At 37.5% G+C, this 15,094-nt stretch overlaps 1 long non-coding RNA gene across 1 annotated transcript; it reads right to left on the reverse strand.

Annotated features, from left to right (window-relative positions):
• Positions 1–2,823: 2,823 nt before the first annotated feature.
• On the reverse strand, positions 2,824–6,765 carry LOC105447356. Its single transcript, XR_974054.2, has 3 exons — positions 6,496–6,765; positions 4,389–4,477; positions 2,824–3,019 (listed from the first exon to the last, which is right to left on the reverse strand). It is a non-coding gene; the product is annotated as an uncharacterized LOC105447356 (long non-coding RNA).
• Between the last annotated feature and the right edge of the window lie 8,329 nt (positions 6,766–15,094).

Here is a 15,094-nt window from a genome sequence, read left to right on the forward strand (position 1 = left end):
AATTTTAAAAATGTGAGAGAAAAAGAAGTTTGTCGAAAAATACGTGACCTTATAAAAATTGTTTGATTAAAGGCATGAAATTTCTCTTATTCATCAATTTACACATTCACACAAACAACTATTTTACACACACACACACACACCCACACATACATATGTTTATACAATTAGATAACCTTAACAACAGCTCCGGCAAGTCTTGTATTATGGAGAGAGAGAGAGAAAGAGAGAGAAAGAGAGAGAGAAATCGTATCGGAAATTAACAATATCAACACGTTAAATCTTTTTATATAGTTCCTCCTTTTCCCCTTTCTCAATTGTTGCCCGGATACTTGGTTTCCTTGGTTTTAGTTGTACTTTATACAGCATATCACCACACTCTCTCTTCCTCTACCTCTCTTTCTTCGTTTTTTCTTCTCTCTTTCACAATAATCTCTTTTTCTGTATATCTCTTTGCTCGTCTACTCTGTCTCGTTAGTTTGATCTCCATGCCTCCATCTCTCCTTGTATCACTTCACCATTTTTCTCTTTTTCTCTCACGCCTCACCTCCTTAAAAATAATGAGATCATATTGGACGTTTATAGTCTTCTAAGCTTTATTCTTAAAATCACGATGTTGATGAAAAGCTGAGAAATGGTACTTTATAGCAAACGAAATAACCACAGATAAATATAAATCTACTCGACTCACTATGACCGTCCAAACCAAAGGTTAAATAACAATATTCTAGCTTTATAAAGCAACCTTCCACCCTCATCCGAAGTAGGTTTCAATAAAATCTGAAAAAGAGAGAACCGCATCAATGAAAGTTTGCGCAAAATCTTATAAAGATAAGGAAGCTATATATCTTTAACAGTTTGAATCATATGTAGAACCTCCGTGACGTATTTTGCGAGGTCCTCTCCCAACTGCTCTGTACAGAAATACTACACATTTCTTTTCTCTCAAGAAAATGTTTAATCAGATATAATCCTTGCAATTTTTTTTATACACCAACAAAATCCTCGCAACTAAAATTTTTAAATATATATAATTTGTGTAAAAAGCAAAAGGGAGAGAACCTCACAAGATAATTAACTGCATTGCCGATTCGTGTTTGATTGAATACAACTGTGGATGTGGAATTATCGGAATTTGTTCACGCTTTCGTTATTTCCTTTCTCATATATTTTGTTATTACATGTAAATCTCCTAATTAACAGGGTGTATTTTACCTTTAAAGACGGTTTATACAACAAAAAAAGTCAAAATTGAAGATAAAGGGTACCTTCAAAACGTCATGTATATCCAAAATTTTAAATAACCTGACAAGGAAAAGTAATAGTGAATGGAGAATTATATATTTTTTTCTTCAATTCTATTCTTATTATCATAAAAATCATAATTACAATAATAATGCTGATGGAGAAATTTTAATACTGAAAAAGAAAGTAGCACCTTTCCTTGTGCGAGGGCAAAAACTGAAAAAGTAATGCAAAGAAAATACCCTTAAAACAAGATTACAAATGTGATTTACAATTTTAAGTAAAAATATACAACAGATTATTTCATAAATGAGTGTAAATTATGGGTTATTTTAACAAGAATCTTTTAGAATACTTATCATAAAGATACAAAACAAAGATATATATTTGGGTAGAAATCATGAAGTACTATCACCAGAGTGTCACATTGATAAACAGTTTCTCAAGAGTAGAGTCCTACAGTACTTTGGGGTGAAATAGTACTCGTATGTCGTACGGGAAATATCAATGTTCCTTAAAACATGGGATTACGTTCAATTTTATAACAAGTGAAACATCATTTCACGTGACTATTCTTTCCCGGTGCATATTCAATTTTTACAAAATACTTTCACTAATCGTTTGTTTATTAAAAAAGCTTAGATAGACTTGTCCTAATGTACCCTAATGCCATTTGAACATGGGGGATCATTTGCCTGACCTAAGACTCCGTCAGTGACTGGTGCTGTCTTTGACGCACCAAACAATTGTGCCTTCTTACAAATTAGCTGATTACAAAAAGAGAGGAAAAAAGAAGAAAATTACCATGACGGTATTTTAAAATGGTCGGTCGGAGTCATCTTTTATTTATGATGAAAACAGATCTGAATAACTGTTTATCTTTTTTAAATACTTAGTACAAATCATTTCGAGGTGATATATATATATTTAGATCAAGGTGTTGCAAAAAAAGGAAAGCGTTTCGATATGCTAGGTTGCGCTTACAGCACACTTATAATTTCACACGAAACATTAAATATGTTAATACCAATCACAGTCTCTTTTGAAGAATAACTTTTAGCTATAAAAAAGTTTCCGCAAGTATGTATATTCCAGTGATTAATATGATTTTGCAAGGAAAAACGGTATCAAAACATTTCCAAATCAAGCTATGTTTGTTTGTTTGTTTGTTTGTTTTTTGTTTTTTACATCGTGCGATATCAACACAAACCATATATAATCTTCAAGAAAGTACTTCCGGATTATGAAAGTTTTAATAAAAACTAGAAGAAAAAAATTAATCCATTGATATTATCCATCCAGCATATGATAAGAATGGAATAAACTCCGCATACCCCCCCCCCTCCCCCCGTCTGAAGGCCAAGGAAAAGTAACCAAGTTAGCTTACAATTTGTCTACAGTATGCCACTTGGCTGGATGCCCCTACGAGTACATCGCATCGCCCCTCCCTCACACCTCTACCCGTCTGAGCAGGATAACACCCACCCCATTTTTTTTTTTCTTTTCAAATTTGCAATTTTTTCATGGCATTTCCAGTAAAATTCATTAGAATGTTGAACATATTGGGCTATAATAATCAGAACGAAATAAATACTAATTTTCAATTACCCAATCTTTCAATCAATCAGTCAATTTTTGAACAATACTGACTATAGTCTATACTATTTTTTTTTTAGAAGAAACCAAACGTCAATCTAGTAGAGGGATTTTAATAATTCTGTTTACAGGTAGCCCAGCAAAAGGAGAAAACAGCCACGGTAACGCCCAAATCCACCTAAAAAGACAAAAATGAGACATAAATATAATATTGTAATAAAAAACAAGAATGATGACATCATCAAACACCTTTAAAGGCCATGTTTAGTATGATTAACCCCTAAAACTTGCCGTCCGTTGTCACTGTCTGATTAGTAGGAGAGATATATGAAGAAAGAGAGGGAGAGACTGAAAGAAGCTGGGAAGATAGAATACGCTACTCATTAAAAATACAAATAACGTTACATTGTCAATGAAATGGCAATCATGGACTGTCCGTTGCAAATCTGTACCGACATGTTTATTCATACAGTGATATGATGAACTCATGTGGGGCGGATCCAGTAATTTCTTCCCGAGGGCGGGCACACGGCGGGGCACACGCCGGGGGGTAAGAGAACATATATATATATTTTTTTTTTTTTAGTCCTCCCAAAAATCGCAACGACTCAGCCAGCCGCTGAATAAGCGGGGGAGGGGGGGGGGGGGGGGGGGGGGATGGCCTGGGTAAGTGGACACTTTTTTTTTTGTCCCCAAAAATCGCAACGTCTCAGCCAGCCGCTGAATAAGCGGGGGGGGGGGGTGGGGTAAGGTCACCTTTTTAGGTCAGCCATTGGCATTTTTTTTTAAATTTTAAATAAAATTGTTTATTTTATTTTTTTGGCCGGGGGGGGGGGGCACGTCCCTGTTTTTCAGTACATTTTGGGCGAATTTAGGGCTGATTTTGACATATTTTTTGGCCGGGGGGGCACGTGCCCCCTGTGCCCCCCCCCCCTGGATCTGCCACTGCATGTATTCAGACCAAACTAGATCGATGAGAGTGTCGATACATAAATATATGAATAAATAATAAAAACAATTATAATAACAACAACAATGCTAATAACGACAATAACTGTTTCTTATCACCCACTATTACAGCGAACCGATTTTAAATTCGAAAAACAGATTGTTAATGTTTACAAACAAGGTCCTAGTCTCAATCCTCCTTATTCACATTGTATTCCAAGTTGTTTAAAAAATAATTTGTATGTACATGTTATGTATCAATGTAAGGTAAAAATCATGTAACTAAATAGTACAGTTTATATCTAATAGAAACGCACAAGGGACAAGTCAGTGAAAGTTTGGGCAAATTGCGATCAATCAAACACAAATTGGCAACACTGTGACGCACATTGTTAGGTCCTCTCCAAACTCTACTCTATACATAAAATTTCATACACTTTTTTAATTTCTTCGTTATTGATGACGGAACAGATTTTTTGCCATACAGGGGTTGTATAGAAACATGGTTTGCAATAATTATTTTAGGGTGCATGATTGAAATTTTCTTGATGGATTTTTTTTCTTCAAATGCTCACACTTTCATTGACATGAGTACCTACTTGTCATCACTTCTTTCCCCCGCCACCAGATTTTCCACTGCTACCAGTTGATTTCGGTTGCCCAGAGCTGTCGCCTTTTCCTGACGAACCTGCATATACAAGGAAAACAAACAAAAATAGCCAGTGTTTTCAGATTTTAACTGTTACTTTGTTTATCGTAGACTACAGTGCTGATTGGGCTGTATGAAGAGAAAGCCACCGCGAATAAGTGAGTAACTTTATTATTCTCTAGTTTTCCCAGTGTTAGTTAATATGATTTGTAAAGAAAGAACCGCTTGCATAAGATGTTCTTTACCACTTTAAAAGATCCAACAAACATAAGCTTCTAATTATGAATGAATGGATGAATAAATGAACGAATGAACGAATGAATGGATCAGTAGATTAATGAATGAATGGACGAATGAATGAATGAATGAATGAATGGATGAATGATCGAATAAATAAATGAATGGATGAATGAATGAATAAATGGATGAATGGATTAATATGACTTTGCATACAGTTTTAGAAACTCGGAGAAAAAATCCCGACTAGCATTAATAACATTTTAGGTTTTAAGCTTAAATATCCTTTAGTTGAATCACTGAATTTTAATTCCAACCACACTTTCATGTAGCCATGCATGAAGTCTTTCATCTATGGCTGATCGTTAACGAATCGGAGTTAAGTGTTTTGTCAATTCGATTTATTGCTATGGCAGGCAGCCAATGAAAACAATTTTTTTAACACGAATTATGGAAATGCAAGCATTACTTTTAACAGAACTATGTTATTCCTAGCTCATTTGAAAGGGCAGAAAATGAACTTTCTAGATGTAATTTTCTCTTTGAAATTCAGATACTGTCCGCCAAACGACTTGTTGGTACCCTTTCTTCGAATTTATTTTAATCACTCATGCGTGTAATATGGATCATATGAGTTGCATCAAAATGTGTCATTTATTAATCATAATTGTGATAAGTTATGATAAAATATCGATTTACTTTTTTTCTAATTCTCGTTTTTTCTTTCTTTCTGAGACGCACTTTATAATCATAGTTGACGTTGTTATCATTGAAAAGCCGGTTTATTCCCCTATTGGCTTTATAATAGTAGGCCTACTGACTAATTTGTAATGATTATTTAATCTAGGAATGTGCAGCAAACATAAATATGAGGCCAAGTCAAAATTAAAATGTTGCATTATACATTATTCCTTCCAAACACAATCCATCTTCCAAACAAATTAAGAATTCCATATCATTTTATTGACAATAACATTGCATTTTGCAAAATCAAACTTTTGACTAGTTGTAGGGTGTCTGGACACATAAATGTACCTTACAACACATGACATATGCAATGATGCAGCTTGCATTTTGATTATGAAATAGGCCTACAATTCTTTTTAACAGGTGAATGAAATAATTTTTATTGAGGCACTTCACAAAGACGTAGATTCTAGATCTATGCATCAAATGTGGTTACATTACAAAAATGGCTTATTGAGGATTTTTTTTTTAGGGGTTTATGGGTAGATATCTAGATCGAGAAATCTACATCTTTGTCACCTTTTCAAATAGTCTAGGCCTAACTAGAATCTAGTAGGCCTAGTCTAGTAATTATTGGAGCCTTGCTCAAACTCGGCAATAACTTGTGCATTACAAATTTAGTTAGATGGAAGAACTTCATGATTATAAGAGAGCTAAACACAGATTTCTAGTAAAGAAAAAGAGTTCAACAAAGAAAGAAATCTCGGGTCTAGACCTTTATTTGAATCATAAAATGTATCACAAGTTCACAACCATACCATTTAGATCTAGACCCTAGGCCTATTTCAATCAAGCATACCTCACAATTTCCATCAAAATGCCATAGGCCTACGCGCGTTGGCCATATTGCATTAGCAAAACCGGGAAAGGATTTTCAGCGACTAAAACTAAATATTTATAAGGCAGTTCTCCCAACTTTTGTCGCAAGATAGGCCCATGATCAATTGTGAGTTCTTTGATGATCTTTTAGGTGGACTCAAATCTTCTTTTAGATTTCGACAAGTTGTAGATCTAATTAAGATAAATTGTAGAATCTTTCGTAAAAAGTTTGTAAAGTCAGGTGTTTTTCTTACCCTCAGACTGCTTATGATAGTAGTATGGCATAGGTGGGGTGGACAATTCCGTTCGGGCCTCCGGACTGACATAAACCTTTTCCCATTGTTTATAAGGCGTAGATTCACTCATTTTGAATCGTCTCTGGTACTTAGTGGTAGATCTACAGCAGACTTAGATTATAACGCTAGTATTATGGCTGTTCCTCAGAAAAATTCGGCGACCAAGTGTTTGAAAGATTTGATGAACAAGTGTTTAAATATGAACAGCTAAATTTTTGTCATGAGGAATTTGCGCATGTCATTATTATGTTAATTCATTGAAAAGATTAAGGGGGAGTGTCTTAGGTCTGTGTAATGACGTATTTGCAGGGGAATAACCATTTTGTTTAAATGAACGAAAATAGTAATATTTGCAATATCCCCAAAATCTGCAGATCAACAAAAGGTCACACAATGCTAAAATAATATAATTTGAAATGTTTTCAAAATATACTGGTCTAGACCTATGCTACACAGAAGTTGGATGGAACTATATTTTGGCGTAGGAATAACTTCTTCAGTCATTTAAAAGCAATATCCTTGGGTTTGTCTTATTCTTGTCATTTTGTTTGTAATGCAGATGCTTTTATGTGATTCATTTTTGCACCTAACGCCTTGAGCATTTAATTTCAAGTGGATATCAGGTGCCTTACAAAGCTTATTATCATCAATATGATTATCTTATTATTCATTTATACTTTATTAACACAGGGAAAATAAAGGTGTGTTCTAGCTATAGAACTAATGGTGCAGAAACGTCTTTAAAAAAGAAAGACATAAAGGATAACGGATACAGACACAAAAGGTCACACTACAATCATACAAACATAGCTAAATAATATAGCCTTAATCCAATACATTGTCCTATAACAATGTATGGATACGAACAATTCCATTCACCTGTTTACGAATAAATGTATTTCAATAGTCAGAATGCGAATCGCATATATTACGTGCTGTCGGGTAGGGCAAGCCATAATGTTTGCCTTACCTAGCAACAACAAAATGTACGCTATTCGCATTCTGACTATTGAAATACATTTTTTCGTAACAGGTGAATGGAATCATTCGTATCCAGGCACATAATAACAGAGACGTATGCAATACTTTGGTTACATTACGAAAATGGTCTTTTCCTATAGCCTAATAGGCCATTTTCGTAATGTAACCAAATTAATGCATAAGTCTTTGTGAAGTGGCTCAATACAAATTATTTCATTCACCTGATAGGAATAATAGTATTTCAATAGTCAGAATGCAACTGCATATATTAAGTGTTGCTAGGTAGGTCAAGCCATCATGTTGTCCAACCTGGCAACAAGTAATGAATGCAGTTCAGATTCTGTCTATTGAAATACTATTATTCTTATCAGGTGAAGAAAATGATCTGTATTGAGGCACTTCACAAAGACTTATGCATTAAATTTGGTTACATTACGAAAATGGCCTATTGAGCAAAATAGACCATTTTCGTAATTAAATGTAACCAAATTTAATGCACAAGTCTTTGTGAAGTGCCTCAATACAAATTATTTTATTCACCTGGTAAGAATAATAGTATTTCAATAGTCAGAATGCAAACTGAATATATCAAGTGTTGCTAGGTAGGTCAATCCATAATGTTTGCCTTACCTAGCAACACAATAATGTACGCTATTTGCATTTTGACTATTGAAATACATTTATTCGTAACAGGTGAATGGAATCATTTGTATCCAGGCACATATAACAAAGACGTATGCATTAAATTTGGTTACATTACGAAAATTGGCCTATTCTAGAGCCTAATTGAGCAGAATAGACCAATTTCGTAATGTAACCAAATTTAATGCACAAGTCTTTGTGAAGTGCCTCACTGTACAAATTATTTCATTCACCTGGTATGAATAATACTATTTCAATAGTTAAAATGCAAACTGCATATATCAAGTGTTGCTTGGTAGGTCAAGCCATAATGTTTGTCCAATTACCTGGCAACAACTAATGTATGCAGTTTGGATTATGTCTATTGAAATACTATTATTCTTACCAGGTGAATAAAATAATTTTTATTGAGGCACTTCACAAAGACTTATGCATTAAATTTGGTTACATTACGAAAATAGCCTATTGTGTTAAGCTGCTAAAGTGTAGACACTGACATTGCACATGCACAACGATTGACAAGGGTTTAGGCTTAACCTACACATATTTGAACTGTAAGGGGCGCTGTTCGTGTAAGCTGAAGCAATCATGTTTAGTTCTGCATTCAAACTATTAGTCACCGAGAAATTCACATCTAGACTTAATAAGCATGACTCTTTACAATAATATTGTTCATATTTAGTTACTTAATATTCGAAGATGATTTTTTGGCGAAGAGGTTATCACTTTAAGCCCCACTGTCCTACTTGTAGCTACTTGCTCCCTCTATATAGAAAACTTCCCAAATCTGTGCCTGTTGGTCCCCCATGATCCTCTTTTTATTATTTTTTAATTGAGAGCTGAGTTAATGAGATAGCCACCTGTCAGTGACCTCGCTGTGTGGTCTAATCCCTTCTGGCCCAGTAGTATTGGCGGTCTTTAATAAAATTACTTAATCTAATGAAGATATGAAAGTAGTGACAATTTGCGGAGGCTTTTTATTGTCTCCTCAATAATACTAATGCTTCTATGACTGTTCGTATTTAAAGGCAGTGTATTCTACTGACACTTCTTCAGATTTGCCATCTGCTGCTTACAATGTCCCGATGTGTCGACAGCCGTGTCCCACAATGCATCACCAACTCAATCTCGCCTTTCTCCTTTCTTCAAGCCCCATCGCCGATTGCAAATTAAATATAGGCGAGAAAAATGCAGAGAATTAATGCAACAATCCCGAAGCCCCACCCAGGCGGCCCAAAGCCCAAACCCCTCGCCTAAATAATATAATAAAGATGAAGTTTTAAAGCGCAAAATAGATTGAGAAATCTCTCTTTACTTAAAGAGGGTTTACTAAAATTATAATGTCTGTCAGATGGATCTTCTTGTCATATTTCAAAAGCTATGCTACCGAAAATATTGGTCACCCGGGCCAGAGGCGGCGACAGCGGGGATGGGGGGGGGAGGGGCATAGTGCCTCCCCACACCTTTTCAAGTAGGTCTACCCTTAAAATGCCCTCTTTACATAGGGAAAGTGCACACTTTAACTTCAGATAAGTGCCCCTTTCTATTTATAAAAGGTGCCTGTTCCACATTCTTGTAAGTGCCTCTTTTCACCTCTGATAAGTGCCATATAGCTCCGTTTAGTCTAATTTCACAACGCCTCCTATCGTCAGATTCAGCAGCCTAACATGTTAGCCTATAAAATTTTACCCCCCAAAAATCGTTAAAAATGCATTTTTTTGTTTAAACGAAAAGCACATCCACCCCGACGTACGTTATCACTAGCTCTTTCATTAGAACCCTCATGTCCCATTGACTTTTGAAAGTTCACCCACCAATTTTGATCAAAATAGGTTGCCAGATCGTTTTTGCCTATAATACACATGGGAAACAAGTCGAACTTTGGACTCAGTTTGCCAAGCGATTTTAAGATTATAGGGCAAGCACACGAAGGATAAGAAGCATGAATTATCATAAAACACTTCTGCTTGGTTCATTATGTCCATTTCATCCAACCGCCACCGTCATTTTTCCAAATAGTAAAAGCAAACATTTTGCCGAGGTAAGCAAAAACATGAATATTCATGAACGGTCAGACAATACAGCCTTTTAGTACGTAACGTATAGTAAATGGGAATGGGCGATGATCCGTCCAGGAGGTAGAGGTCAGTGGTTTGTGTTGGCAATGTTCCAGCGAGCGAAAATGAGACAACCGGAGCAATATGCCCCTCTTATATTGACAAGTGCCTCCTTTTTATTTCTAATACCCTTTCATTTTTTAATAAGAGCCCCTTCACCTATTATGCCTCTATTAAAATCTTAAAAGTGCCCCTTTTCTTTGACAATCGCCGTGTTTACTTTATTATAAGTGCCAATTTACGTTCTCGCAAGTGCCCCTATTCATCTCAGGTGAGTGCCCCTTTTCAGGTACAAGAAATACTCCTTACCACATCTGATAGGTGCCCCTTTTTAAATCCGAGAGGTGCCCGGCCCTTTTCCGTTCTCATAAGTGCCTTTTTTCATTTCTGGTGAGCGCCCAATATCAGGTGCGAGAGGTGTCCCATTATCACTTTAGATGATTCCCCTTTTTAGTTTGAGACGTGCTCCTTTTCTTTTATTAAAAGTGTTCTTTTCCCTTTGGATAAATGCCCCTTTTCCCTTTCCCTTTTGTGCCATGTGAAGAGAGAAACAAATATTGAAATAATTCCTCATAATGTAATCACAATATAGTGGTATTACCAATGTCTAAAATGTGTATATTTTCGCTTTGAGGTTTCCCTTTGTAGGTTTCCCTTTTACCAGAAAATGCCCCTTTTATGTGCTTCCCCCCCCCCCCCACTTTGACAGACGCCCCGCCGCCCCAGTCGTGGGCGAACGGTCTTTGGGTCTTCAGAAGGGAGGGTATTTTACCGACGTTGCTACCACGGATGTGATTCAATTTCGCCATCTTTCAGTGGAAACGTGAAACTACAAAATAATAACTAGCGCGCATCTGCTCTACCCGAAACTTCCACAGAGGCTTTAAAACGTAAATCATCATGTTTTTAGCACGTTTTTCCCACTAAAACACATATATCTTTAGAACGGGTAATCGCCGCAAAAAGGGGTGAACAGATTCTCAAAGTTCATTATTCTAGCTTCATGATCATGTATGTTTACTAAGTAAAGTCACAAAACCAGTGATCATTTTGCTTTCAAACTCTGGCATTCGATGGCAATTGTTTGTGGAGAGAACAGATATTTGACCCTAAATTTGTTACCCCGCGTTGTTTATCCGGACGTGACAGGATAAGTCGATGTCATGTCGCAGAGGGTTCTAGGACACCTACCCCCTGGACACCCACCCCCCCCCTGATAACCACCCCTGTCAACTACCCCCTGGGACAACTACCCCCTAGGGCAACCACCCTCTAGGACGACTATCCCCTTGGACAACCTCCCCAGTAAACTACCCCCTAGGACAACTACCCCCCGGGCAACTATCCAACCGCCCCCGGAAAACTATCCAAGGGGGTAGTTTACTGGGTGGTAGTTGTCATAGGGGGTTGTTGTCCGAGGGCAGTTGTCCGGGGGGTAGTTGTCCGGGGGTAATTGTCCCTGAGGGTAGTCGTCCTAGAGGATAGTTGTCCTAGGGGGTGGTTGCCCTAGGGGGTAGTTGTCCTAGGGGGTAGTTGTCCTAGGGGTAGTTGACTGGGGGTGGTTATCCGGGGGAGGATTCCAGAGGGTAGGTGTCCGGATACGTGCCACGCGATCTGTGTTGTGTGTGGTGTGCTTAGGCCTAAACTAAAATAATTTGTATTGCTACCGAACCCAAAATTTTGAAATCTACGGTTGGCTTTTTAAAAAAACTAAGAAAAATCAGCCTAAAGACGGAAACATAAAGTAAGAAAAAAAAGTTTAAAAAAAAAAGATTTCCGACCGACCGACCCGTGTTTTGGCACCTAATGGGCAATACAACATTTTCTTTTCTTTAGGCCTATTATTGTTAGGTCATTATGCAACAACTCCCGTAGCATCAGTGGCGTACCTGGGGTACTCCGTCAGGGGGGCAAGCGACCGAAACAAACAAAAAAGGCGATGCCAATTTTCACTTCTGGCGAGCGAGCGAGCAAAAAAAAATCTTTAAGTAACGTTTGGTATATAAACTGGTATTGTTGCAAGTTGGGGGTGGGAACATTCACTTGTTAGCGACGTTAATTTCATTTTTTTGCAAACGAGTGTAGCGAGCAAGAAAAAAATCACTTCTTTTTTAATAATTGCCACTTAAACTTGGTTCAATTGTCCCATGCAGGGCGCGGGAACAATATTGTGTTTAGGGTGATTTTATACCAATTTTAGCTAGCGAGCGAAAATACATCTTTCTCTCAATGAATTGCTATATAAAATTTGTTTCATTGTTGCAGGTAGGGGGCGGGCACATTCGTGTTTAAGGCAATGTCAATCCCATTTTGGCGGGCAGGCAACCCCCTACATTTCTCTTTTTAATGATATTGTAGCAGGTTAGTGGTGGGCACATAATTCCACGAGCTAGCGAGCGTAGCGAGCGAAAAAAAAAATCACTTCTCTTTTATAGGAAAAATATGGTACATAAAACTTGGGTTCATTGTTCCATGTCAGGGACGTGATTATTAAAAGCGGTGTTATTTCTATTTTGGCGAGCGAGCGTAGCGAGCAAGCAAAAAAAAATCACTTCTCTTTTATAGGGAAAATATGGTATATAAACTTGGGTTCATTGTTCCATGTCAGGGACGTGATTATTAAAAACGGTGTTATTTCTATTTTGGCGAGCGAGCGTAGCGAGCGAGCAAAATTTTTGTAATGATAATTGGTTTGTAAATTTCAGATTTTTGTTGTTGCAGGGCAGGGCTTACACAATCATGTCTAAGGTGATGTTAATTCCGTTTTGGCGAGCACGAGCACACCAAAACTTCTTTGAATAACGTTTGGTACATAATTATTAACTGGTTGTTGCAGGTTGGGGCGGGCACGTTAGCGGTGTCAATTCCAATTTGGCGAGCGAGCATAGCGAGCAAGCAAAAAAATAAAAATTCTCTTTTGATAGAAATTAATAAATAAACTTGTTTTTATTGGTGCAGGTCAGGATGGACGCAATCACGTTTAACGCGATTCAATTCCTTTTTGGCAAGAGGGCGAAAAAACTCTTCCATTTTTAATGATATTGTTGCAGGTCAAGGGTGGGCACAATTGTTTCCAAAGCAATGTCTATTCATTTTATTCGCGAGCGAGAAAAATGAATTAGTCTCTTTTAGTAACATTTGGTACATATATTGTGTGTTATTGTTGCCATGGTTGCAGGTCGGGGCCCGTCGGGGCAGGCACAATTGTATTCTAGGCAATACTAATCCTTTTCTTTTTTCAGGGGGACGAACAAGTGAAAACATTTAATACAAAATAGGCTAGCAAGCAGTTCGCGCCAGCGAAGAGTTTCGAATTTGTTATATCACTTATATTTTCCTATTTTCATTTGTTTTAATTTTTCAGGGCCGTATGCGGAATATTTTTCTGGTGGGGGAGGGGGAAAGATGCGTTAAAAGTTTTCGAAGAATCTCAAAAGCAAAAGGAGTGAAGGGAGTTCGAGCGACCGAACTGGTCATGAGGGTACTTTTGCATTTTCAAAAGTAGAATTGAAGGATTTGGTATAGGCCTACACTCAGGAAAACAACTGTACGTTTTCAATATATCTAGGGTCAACTGCCCCCCCCCCCCCTCTGGTGCGTACGGCCATGGTCTTTTTTTTTTTAATTTCCCCTTTTTTATTCCTTTCCTTTTCTTTTCCCTTTTTCTTCCTTTTCTCTTCTTCTTCCTTTTTTCTTTCCTTTTTTTCCTTTTTTCTTCCCTTTTCCTTTTTTCTTTTTCTTTCCTTTCCTTTCTTTTCTTTTTTTCCCCTTTTTCTTTTTTCCCCTGGAGCCCGTCAGGGGGGGGGGGCACTCTGCCCCCCCCTGCCCCCCCCATAGGTACGCCAGTGCGTAGCATACACACACACGGACCATATGCGCGTTTAGGGACATAAGTTTTCATTATGAAAAAACTTTTTTACTAGGTTTTCCACCTCAATTTAGTAAGAGCATTTGAATTCGAGATAGTTTTGATCGCCAATGCAGATTGTAATTTGAATTAATTTTCGTTGATATGCAACAAGATCTATAAAAATGAGTTTTTGAAATAATGGGATGGCGCGTTTAAATGTACTCCAATTTCCAAGGGAAAAGGGACAATTTAATTAATACTGTAAGGACGTTCCGCAGTAATGTTCGTGTGCACCTTAGTCATAGTTTATGTATACAACTTGTTTTATCCTACTGTTCGGAGCAGCGGCGGATCCAGCCGGCGACAAGAGGGGGGAGGGGGCCCAAATCTTGAGGAAAAATTTAGCGCCGACTCAGCCGGCCGGTGAATAAGCGGGGGGGGGGGGGGGAGCATATATTATTATTTTTTTTTTTTTTTTTTTTTGTGTGTTGGGGGGGGGGGGGGCAATTCGTGAGAAAATACTTAGCAGCGATTTATCCAGCCCGTGAATACGCGAGGGGGGGGTGATGGAAAGGAGACCCACTATTTTTTTTTTGGTGTGGGCGAAAATAGTTTTTTTTTTGGGGGGGGGCGCTTTTGTGTTTTGTTTTTAAAAAAAGGTTAAATTTACGTTATTATTCTATCTTTTTAACAGTTTTTCGGGCTGGGGGTGGGGCGGCCAGGCTGGAAATATCGCCACGTCGATCCTTGCCTGGTTCGGAGGCTCTAACTGTTATAAACGGCCATACTCGAAGACAACCAAAGGTGATCTTTGCAAGATAGTGCTCTTATAGTTTTGATTTGAGAAACTATTTTTTTTTCTTTTTTCTTCTCAGACAGGAAACGCACAACGTATATTTTGGGGTGAATCTGGCATGAAGAGAATTTTCCTACAAAGACAGGGTTACACCTAAAAAAATTGAGTTCC

This window comes from Strongylocentrotus purpuratus, unplaced genomic scaffold (assembly GCF_000002235.5).
Source record: "Strongylocentrotus purpuratus isolate Spur 01 unplaced genomic scaffold, Spur_5.0 spur5_scaffold_12, whole genome shotgun sequence".
Lineage (NCBI taxonomy): Eukaryota > Metazoa > Echinodermata > Echinoidea > Camarodonta > Strongylocentrotidae > Strongylocentrotus > Strongylocentrotus purpuratus.